At 43.3% G+C, this 9476-nt stretch overlaps 1 pseudogene; it reads right to left on the bottom strand.

Annotated features, from left to right (window-relative positions):
* Positions 1-2784: 2784 nt before the first annotated feature.
* On the bottom strand, positions 2785-9306 carry LOC117507727 (annotated as a pseudogene).
* Positions 9307-9476: the final 170 nt, after the last annotated feature.

The raw sequence follows: 9476 nt of genomic DNA, 5'->3' as shown, positions 1-9476 counted from the left end.
TACACTCAACAAAAATATAAACGCAACACTTTTGGTTTTGCTCCCATTTTGTATGAGATGACCTCAAACATCTAAAACTTTTTCCACATACACAATATCACTATTTCCCTCAAATATTGTTCACAAACCAGTCTAAATCTGTGATAGTGAGCACTTCTCCTTTGCTGAGATAATCCATCCCACCTCACAGGTGTGCCATATCAAGATGCTGATTAGACACCATGATTAGTGCACAGGTGTGCCTTAGACTGCCCACAATAAAAGGCCACTCTGAAAGGTGCAGTTTTATCACACAGCACAATGCCACAGATGTCGTAAGATTTGAGGGAGCGTGCAGTTGGCATGCTGACAGCAGGAATGTCAACCAGAGCTGTTGCTTGTGTATTGAATGTTCATTTCTCTACCATAAGCCGTCTCCAAAGGCGTTTCAGAGAATTTGGCAGTACATCCAACCAGCCTCACAACCGCAGACCACGTGTAACCACACCAGCCCAGGACCTCCACATCCAGCATGTTCACCTCCAAGATCGTCTGAGACCAGCCACTCGGACAGCTGCTGAAACAGTCGGTTTGCATAACCAAAGAATTTCTGCACAAACTGTCAGAAACCGTCTCAGGGAAGCTCAGCTGCATGCTCGTCATCCTCATCGGGGTCTCGACCTGACTCCAGTTCGTCGTCGTAACCGACTTGAGTGGACAAATGCTCACATTCGCTGGTGTTTGGCACGTTGGAGAGGTGTTCTCTTCACGGATGAATCCTGGTTCACACTGTCCAGGGCAGATGGCAGACAGCATGTGTGGCATTGTGTGGGTGAGCGGTTTTCTGATGTCAATGTTGTGGATCTAGTGGCCCATGGTGGCGGTGGGGTTATGGTATGGGCAGGCGTCTGTTATGGACAAAGAACACAGGTCCTTTTTATTGATGGCATTTTGAATGCACAGAGATACCGTGACGAGATCCTGAGGCCCATTGTTGTGCCATACATCCAAGAACATCACCTCATGTTGCAGCAGGATAATGCACGGCCCCATGTTGCAAGGATCTGTACACAATTCTTGGAAGCTGAAAATGTCCCAGTTCTTGCATGGCCGGCATACTCACCGGACATGTCACCCATTGAGCATGTTTGGGATGCTCTGGACCGGCGTATACGACAGCGTGTACCAGTTAATGCCAATATCCAGCAACTTTGCACAGCCATTGAAGAGGAGTGGACCAACATTCCACAGGCCACAATTGACAACCTGATCAACTCTATGCGAAGGAGATGTGTTGCACTGCATGAGGCAAATGGTGGTCACACCAGATACTGACTGGTATCCCCCCCCCCAATAAAACAAAACTGCACCTTTCAGAGTGGCCTTTTATTGTGGGCAGTCTAAGGCACACCTGTGCACTAATCATGGTGTCTAATCAGCATCTTGATATGGCACACCTGTGAGGTGGGATGGATTATCTCAGCAAAGGAGAAGTGCTCACTATCACAGATTTAGACTGGTTTGTGAACAATATTTGAGGGAAATGGTGATATTGTGTATGTGGAAAAAGTTTTAGATCTTTGAGTTCATCTCATACAAAATGGGAGCAAAACCAAAAGTGTTGCGTTTATATTTTTGTTGAGTGTATGTAAACAATTGCTGTACACTGGTGTGCACTCTTAGATTCACTTTCATATGAACTTTAAAGCTGTACGCCCTTTCAAATTTCACAAAACCGCCAAAATGTTACTACTGAAATGCAAGCATTATAATGTTGGTTTGGGTTGGTTTAATGTTGGGGAGGTGATGGTCTCATGGTGAGCATTAGACTTGAGACCAGAACATCCTTGGCAGTGCCATTACGAAGAGGAACTGTGAAATACTGGTGAGTCACTATTAATAATTTCTTACGTGTCCAATCTCGTAGGTTGATCGTTAAAAGAGAACATATTTACCTGGAGTTAATTCTGTAAAGAATATTTTATTTTTCTTTCAACTCTGTCTGCAGGAAGGATGTGTGTGTGCATGCATGAGGTTTTGAAATGACCAGAAGCTACCTTTGACCTTGTGTGAGGTGTGTGCATGCTGTGAATGCTAATGTCTGTAAGATGTCTCATAAAGTATTTCAGAGGTGTTATCTGATTTCAAAAACAGTGCGTTTTAGGTGTACAAGTATTTATTTTTCACTAACTTTTCCAAAACATATGAGAAATATACTAAATTAATACAGAAACGTAGCTACTTCAGAGTGTTTTCTACCATTTTGAATCATCTTGTTTGAGAGAGCAGCCAGTTAACTTCACTGGCCTTTCTGTACTCTGATTGGCTGTCGCCATGTGCTTGTCAGCATCCCTCACACAAGTTGGAAGAAGCCCCCACGTGATCAATGATGTCACTATAACAGACTGCATGGGCAGATGCTGTCAGCAGGTCAAGGCCATCTGTTCTTTTGAAATTTTTCTCTTCAAGGGAGCTATTTAGGCTGTTGTAAACAGGCTGTGTTCACAAGCGCATTACGTGCACACCTCCACTCACAATGTGATTTTTACCAGCAACTGCATCAAAACAAAGTTATCACTTTAAAGTCACACTTATGCAAACTCTATAGCTAATCCTCAGCTCACATGCGTGCGGAACCGTGGGGGCGGTACGTATGGATCACAGATTAAATATGAACCATTACACCACTAAGTGGGGAATTAACCTTCATAAGGTGCACAGGCCACCCTGCCCACTCTTCTAAGCTGCTTTTGAGCCCAAGTGTTAGACTCAGTTTCAGACTACTTCAGTCTGTTAAATTGTTGTTTACTGTATGTTCCCTTCACACAATAATTGCTTTCTGAGCTACCTACTGAAGGTATTGTCTCTAATGCCGTAGATCATTGGACTGATGGATCGCAACAAAATCTGCACAATAATGTGACAAGCAAAGTGGGAGTCTGTGTACTTGTCAGGGTACCATTTTCTCAGAGCAGGTTTTAATAGTGGAGTTCCATATGCACCCATACACAGCAGCAGCTGGAAGCCATGAAGGAGGATTGTGTTCATGGGCGCAATTTGGTGGGGGATAGGGGGGACATGTCCTCCCCACCTTTTCAACCAGGGGGGATAGAATATGGTCACCCCCACCTTCTGACATATATGTGTGTACTTGAAACATGCTATGCCAGTATTATGTGCAAACCATGTCAGTCTTATGTGCAAAACCATGTATAGTATCTTTGTTTCTGCAAGTTTGTATTTTTAGCAGCATTGACTTGTTTACACCTGTTTCTTGTTTGACACATTCGGAATTTTCTGGGACTGCATTTGCCCAGATTTGAAACCAAAAATAGTTGCCTCTACGGACTAGTTTCTACACATAAGTATCAATGGACCATATGCTAATTTACTAAATACTGAAAAGTTAGAAAAGGAAATCAGAAAAGCTATCTGGGACCTCAGAAAGCCCATCTGCAATTATTGCTTGATCTCCAAAATCAGTCTATGCAAGCGAAATTATGTTCAGTATGAATGGTGTCAGCGCCACTTTGAAAATTAAATTCATGATAAGTAATTTATCCTAAACTTATGATCTGTTGTTATTTCAAACTTATGCAAAAACAAATTTTGAGAAAAAAAATACAGTATGCAATAGTTAATAATTATGAAGAGCCTGTTCTTTCATATTTATGAATACATTTTACCACATTGCAGTTGTTTTTTAATGAAAACTCAACCTACGCGTATCATTGTTTTTGAGTTCTACACATGTGGTGATACCTTATTTACACCAGGATGTTAATAAAATCAATGCTGGCTATTCTCAGAATAAAATACTTATATCCACAGTTTCAAATTGTATAAGTCAAATGGTGTCCACTTTATGGTCTTTTCAAAACATTAAAATTACTGTTCTGGATGCTCAGAATGCATCTGAGCTTATCTAGAAACTGTTGGCTTCTGGGGGCATAAAGCGGCCCCCAGACCCCCGGCCTATGGGCTTCGGCCCTGCAGGCCTCGCACTTTGTCCCTCCCAGTTTCTAGTTCTAAATTGCACCCTCAATTGTGTTCCTGGTTTTCTTTGCACCTTTGTTCGCTGAATGTGCATTGAACAGAATCCTGAAGTAAGTCAAATCAAATCAAATCAAATCAACTTTATTTATATAGCACCAAATCACAACAAACAGCTGCCCCAAGGCGCTTTATATTGTAAGGCAAGGCCATACAATACTTACGGAAAAACCCCAACGGTCAAAACGACCCCCTGTGAGCAAGCACTTGGCGACAGTGGGAAGGAAAAACTCCCTTTTAACAGGAAGAAACCTCCAGCAGAACCAGGCTCAGGGAGTAAGTGTAAGCAATAGTCAAACATATAATAATCAGTGTATCATCAATACTTTTTGACACTTTATAAAGGTAATTTGAGTTCTTGTCTGAAAGACTATACAACAAAAAAATTCAAACAATAAACAAAAATGCACATTTTGAACAATATATACAAAATGGTCTATGCGTTTTGTTGTCCATTGATATGGTAAACAGTGCTTTACACAGAGAAAGCAACAGAGTTATCCAGTAACATTTACATGTAAACTACTGGAGCAATCCTAATAGTTATACACTCTTTGTTTAAACACGTGAGATTGTCATCAGAGGCTCTCCGTGTGCTCCTGCTTTCACTGATCACTGTGCGTAATGGCGCAGGGCACACTGAGTATGTACTAATAGTATGTACTCATTGGAGCACCCAGGGGGCTATTCAAATGGGCCAACTAGTAACATATCACTCCTGAAAACGATCTTTGGCTTTTCACGTGAGGTAAATCTGCCCTACGATTGGATTTTGGAAAACCATGTGACGGTGAACCAATTCCGATTGGACACTCACATTGCGCACGTCATCACACAGCTTCTATGAGGAGTAAAAGATGGCCGATGGCTGGCTCAAAAGTCCGCGGAGTTACCTTTTCAGCAAAAAAAAAAAAAAAAAAAAGAGTTTCTTTCATATCATTCAAAAGTTATTTATAATTTAGTAAAGCTTGGTCTTAGCCGTCATATATGACGGCGTCAGCCCCAGAGGCCTAATAGTAGCCGGGAGGAAAGTCTTTCTAAAACGCTCTGACTTGCAGGTTGGTGCTATCAGCCTGTGACTGAAGGTGCTTCAGGTGATCAACTCCAAGGCATGTAGGGGGTGAGAGATATTGGCCTTAATGGCTTGGAGCTTTGAGAGTGTCCTCTCCTCATTCATCTGTTGTGCTGGTGGAAGTTCTGAGCCAACTACCGAGCCTGTTTTTTTTAATAAGCTTATCAGCGGTGTTTACTGGTATGCTATATGAATGCCCTCTCCCCAGCAGATGACTGCAAAAAACACAGTGCTGGCCACTACTGTGTGGTAAACAGTCCAAAGCAAGGGTGGGCAGATATTAAAAGTCCGTAGCCTCCTTAAAAAATACAATCAGCTTTGCCACTTGCAATACACAGACTTCAACTGGCTTTTCCAGTCCAGCTTTTGATCCAGCTGCACAGCCAGGTATTTGTGGTTAAAAACCATCTCCACCTTGGTGTCCTCGATGGTAATAGGTAGGGATGGACGATATATTGGTGCCACCAATATTATCGGCTGATATATGTCATTTTTAAAAATATCGGTATTGGTCCGATGAGTAAAAATGCCCACCGATGTTTTGTCTTGTTTGTGATTCCAATGTTCTGTGATACAGTCCTTGAATGCAACTGAAAAGACGTCCCCTTTTGCACATGCGCAGTCAATGCTCAGGCAGGTCATTGGTAGAGCCAACATGTCTGTGATCTGAACTTATATTACTGTGTCTGAAGACGACAATCGCAAAGCAATATTCAATTTGTGCAAATGTGAAGTCTTGTGAGGTGGAGCAAGCGCCAGGTCTTTTAATACCACAAATTTGATGACGCATTTGAAAAACAATCATTCAACAGTGTACAATGAATACAAGCAACAAGCTAATAGTAGCAATCCCACCACTACAGCTAAACAGAGGACCATTCCGTTCACACTGGAGAACACAAAAAAAAATCAGCAAAGATTCAGCTAAAGCCATATCCATAACAAGGAGGATAACTGAAATGATTGCGCTGGACGACCAACCATTCTCTATAGTAGAGAACATGGGATTTCGTCGGCTTATGGAACAGGTTGAGCCCCGCTACAGCATTCCAAATCACCATTATTTTTCGGACACTGAACCGCCGGAGCTGTACAAAGTTGTTGCTGCACGCATTCACGAGCTGTTGGGTGGAAACGCGACTGATATCAGCTTTACGACAGACATCTGGAGCTCCACCGTCAACCAGTATGTTAAGTCTCACTGCTCAGTGGATCGATGATGATTTTAAGCGACAACGAGCCATGTTGCATGCTCACAAATTCACAGGCTCACACACAGGTGCTGCCATTGCCGCCACGTTTAATAACATGTTGACTCGTTGGAACATTTCAAGGGAGAAAGTGCATGTAGTCCTTCATGACAACACTGCCAATATGCAGAAGGGACTTGACGAATGTGGCGTTAAAAGCCTCGGTTGCATGGCTCACAAAATACAGCTAGCAGTACATGATGGGCTTATTAACCAGCGTAGCGTCTCTGTGTAGCAATTGGAAGACGATTAGTGGGACATTTCAAGCATCCGCAGCTTGCTACATCACGACTGCGTGGCATCCAAACAGAGCTGGGCTTGTCCAGCTTTGACCAATGCTTATCATTATAGGTAAAGAGGCTTTGTAAATGTTAATATTACATTCTTGCCTACATGTTTAATGGGCACTGCAATGTTATTGTACAAATTAAAACGATTTTTTTTTACTAGTGTAACTATTAAAATCTGAAATTTTCTATTAATTTTCATATCGGCAAATATCGGATATTGGCCACAACAGCAATACAAATATCGGATATTGGTATCAGCAGGAAAATTTCAAATCTGACCATCCCTAGTAATAGGTGTTGCATGGACCACTCTCCCCCGCCTAAAATCCACAGTCATCTCCTTAGTTTTTCCAGTGTTGAGGATAAGTTGATTGTGCTCACTCCAGGTCACAAAATCCTCAGTGGTTTCTCTCTACTCCTCCTTGTCTTGTCCCCGAATCAGGCCAACAACTGTTGGTATCATCAGAGAATTTTTGGAGAAAGCAGACTTTGCTGGTGTTATGCTTGAAATCTGTGTAGATGGTGTAGAGGAATGGTGCCAATACTCTTCCCTGTGGTGCCCCTGTGCTACTCAGGATGGTACCTGAGAAACAACCTTGCAAATGCACAAACTGCGGTCTGTGGGAGAGATAGTCCACACACCACTGAACCATTGATGCATCCACTTCCATTCTCCCCATCTTCTTACCCAGCAGCACAGGACAGATAGTATTGAATGCACTTGTTAATTCAAAAAACATTAACCTCACAGAAGCATCAGCTGTACCCAGATGTGCGTAGATCCTGTGCAGCATATAGATAAGTGCATCATCAACACTAATATTCGGTTGGTAGGCAAACTGTAGGACATCCATCTGAGGTGCTACAGTGGTCCTGATGAAGAGGAGGAGCAGCCTCTCTAACACCTTCATTATGTTGTGGAAGTGTAGGAACACGGACCCACAACAGGGGCGCAATGAACGGACAATGGAGGAAGATAAATAACAAGTTTTACTATTGTGAAACAAGCACAATAATTACAACAATCACAATTTGGGGCCGAATCCGCTGGTGTCGTGTGGGCAGGCTCGAAGGTAGGAGACGCCCGTCTCAGTAGAACCGGAACCACCCAGATCTCCTCTGCCACCGAACCCTGGAGATGCTGGAACCGCCAAGTCCCGAATTCCCAGGTGGCCACTGCCTCCGCTCGTCGGATCCGGTACTGCTGGCAGGAGAGAGCACACACACAGGTGGGATGCGAGCACCCGATAATGGAGAGGGGAGAAGCCGCCTCCACCTCTTGTCAATGTACAACAGGAAGGTGAGTACTTATCCAAGCAATAAGCTCCTAGTAGTCAACACTCCTGAAAAGGCTTTACAAATGATTAGTCAGTTTACACTAAATGTGCATGCGGGGATTACTACCTCAGTCGTAGACGATATCTCGGCACTGAGGTGGAGACGCCGTCCTCCTGATATACCCTGGTGCTGAGTTGAAACAGCTGTGTCCCATAATGGGTGACAGCTGTCACCTTGGCTGCTCTCACCAGGTGGCGACGCCCTCTGGTGGTGGTGGGCCAGCAGTACCTCCTCTTCAGCGGCCCACACATAACACATTACATGTGAAGTGAAGGCTACAGGCCTATAGTCCTTATTTTCAGTAGATCGACTTTTCTTTGGCAGAGGGACCAAGCAAGATGTCTTCCATAGCTTGGGGACCCTCTGTAAGCACAGGCTGATATTATACAGATCTGCTAAAATCCCACACAATTCAGCAGAGCAAGTCTTCAATAGCTTAGGGCTGATTTTATCCGGTGCCACTGCTTTCCCCACCTTCAGTCGGTCCAACTCCCTCTTGACCTGAGCTGGAGAGAGAAATGGTGGTGTCCCTGCCAGAGAAGGAGAGGATCCTGGACCCTGAACAGCTAATGAGGGTGGATTGAATGGAGGAAAACATTGAAGTTGACTGGCAGCAGGCTGTAGTTTAGACTGGGAGGACTGTAGGGGCTGTGCTTGACTGGGGCAGTCACATCTGTTGAAAAATGTATTTGGTCACCATCAGACAAAACTCTCCCTTTCTATTTCATACCCATAATCTTCCTCATACCAGCCCACACCTGCCTAGCTCCATCCTGCTGCAGCTGTTGCTCCAACTTGCAGCTATAAGGTCTTTTACCCTCCTTCAACTCCACCAGATCAGATACACTGTATTGATAATTGTCCTATTCCTGATCAAGTGAAGATTCGGGAAGACTATCTCCCTGACACAGAACACTTTGGATTTAAAAAAAACATGATGGGCTCAGAGGCCAGGGTCAAGAAAAGATCCAAATGAGACCAATTAGAGTGTGACAAAGGGGGATGCAGACAATCATGTAGCACTCCACTGCTATGCAAGCCAGGTTCAGAGGAATGTTTTCAGTGGTTAAAATTGCAACCAGTGTTAATACAGCGTTAATAGATGAGACATTTATTTTGTAGCTGATGAGTCATTTGGATCACATCATTGACCACTAGATTCATGTAGAAAATTTGCGGGACCGTGTAAAAGGAAGAAAATGGAGAATCCTCAGAATCACCACTTTAAAACCATGTTAAAAGTAATGTATTTTGCTTAAACTTGGAAAGTTTGGAAAATAACAACACACTAACAGTTCAGTCTTGGATACTATTTTTACAGCATTTAAGTTGCACATCAGAAAATGCCCTCAGACAGACATTGCAAAATGTTCTTTAGTGACATGGTGTTGGCAGAGCAAGACCTTAGGATACATTTGGTGTTTTTTTTTCTGAACTCACTAGATGGCAATGTTCATTCAAAAAAGGGTTCCAAGGAAACTAAATTGCATTGAC

The sequence above is a fragment of the Thalassophryne amazonica genome, chromosome 3 (assembly GCF_902500255.1).
Source record: "Thalassophryne amazonica chromosome 3, fThaAma1.1, whole genome shotgun sequence".
NCBI lineage: Eukaryota > Metazoa > Chordata > Actinopteri > Batrachoidiformes > Batrachoididae > Thalassophryne > Thalassophryne amazonica.
The sequence above is the reverse complement of the archived record's forward strand: the minus strand, read 5'-3'. Positions and strand labels throughout refer to the sequence as shown.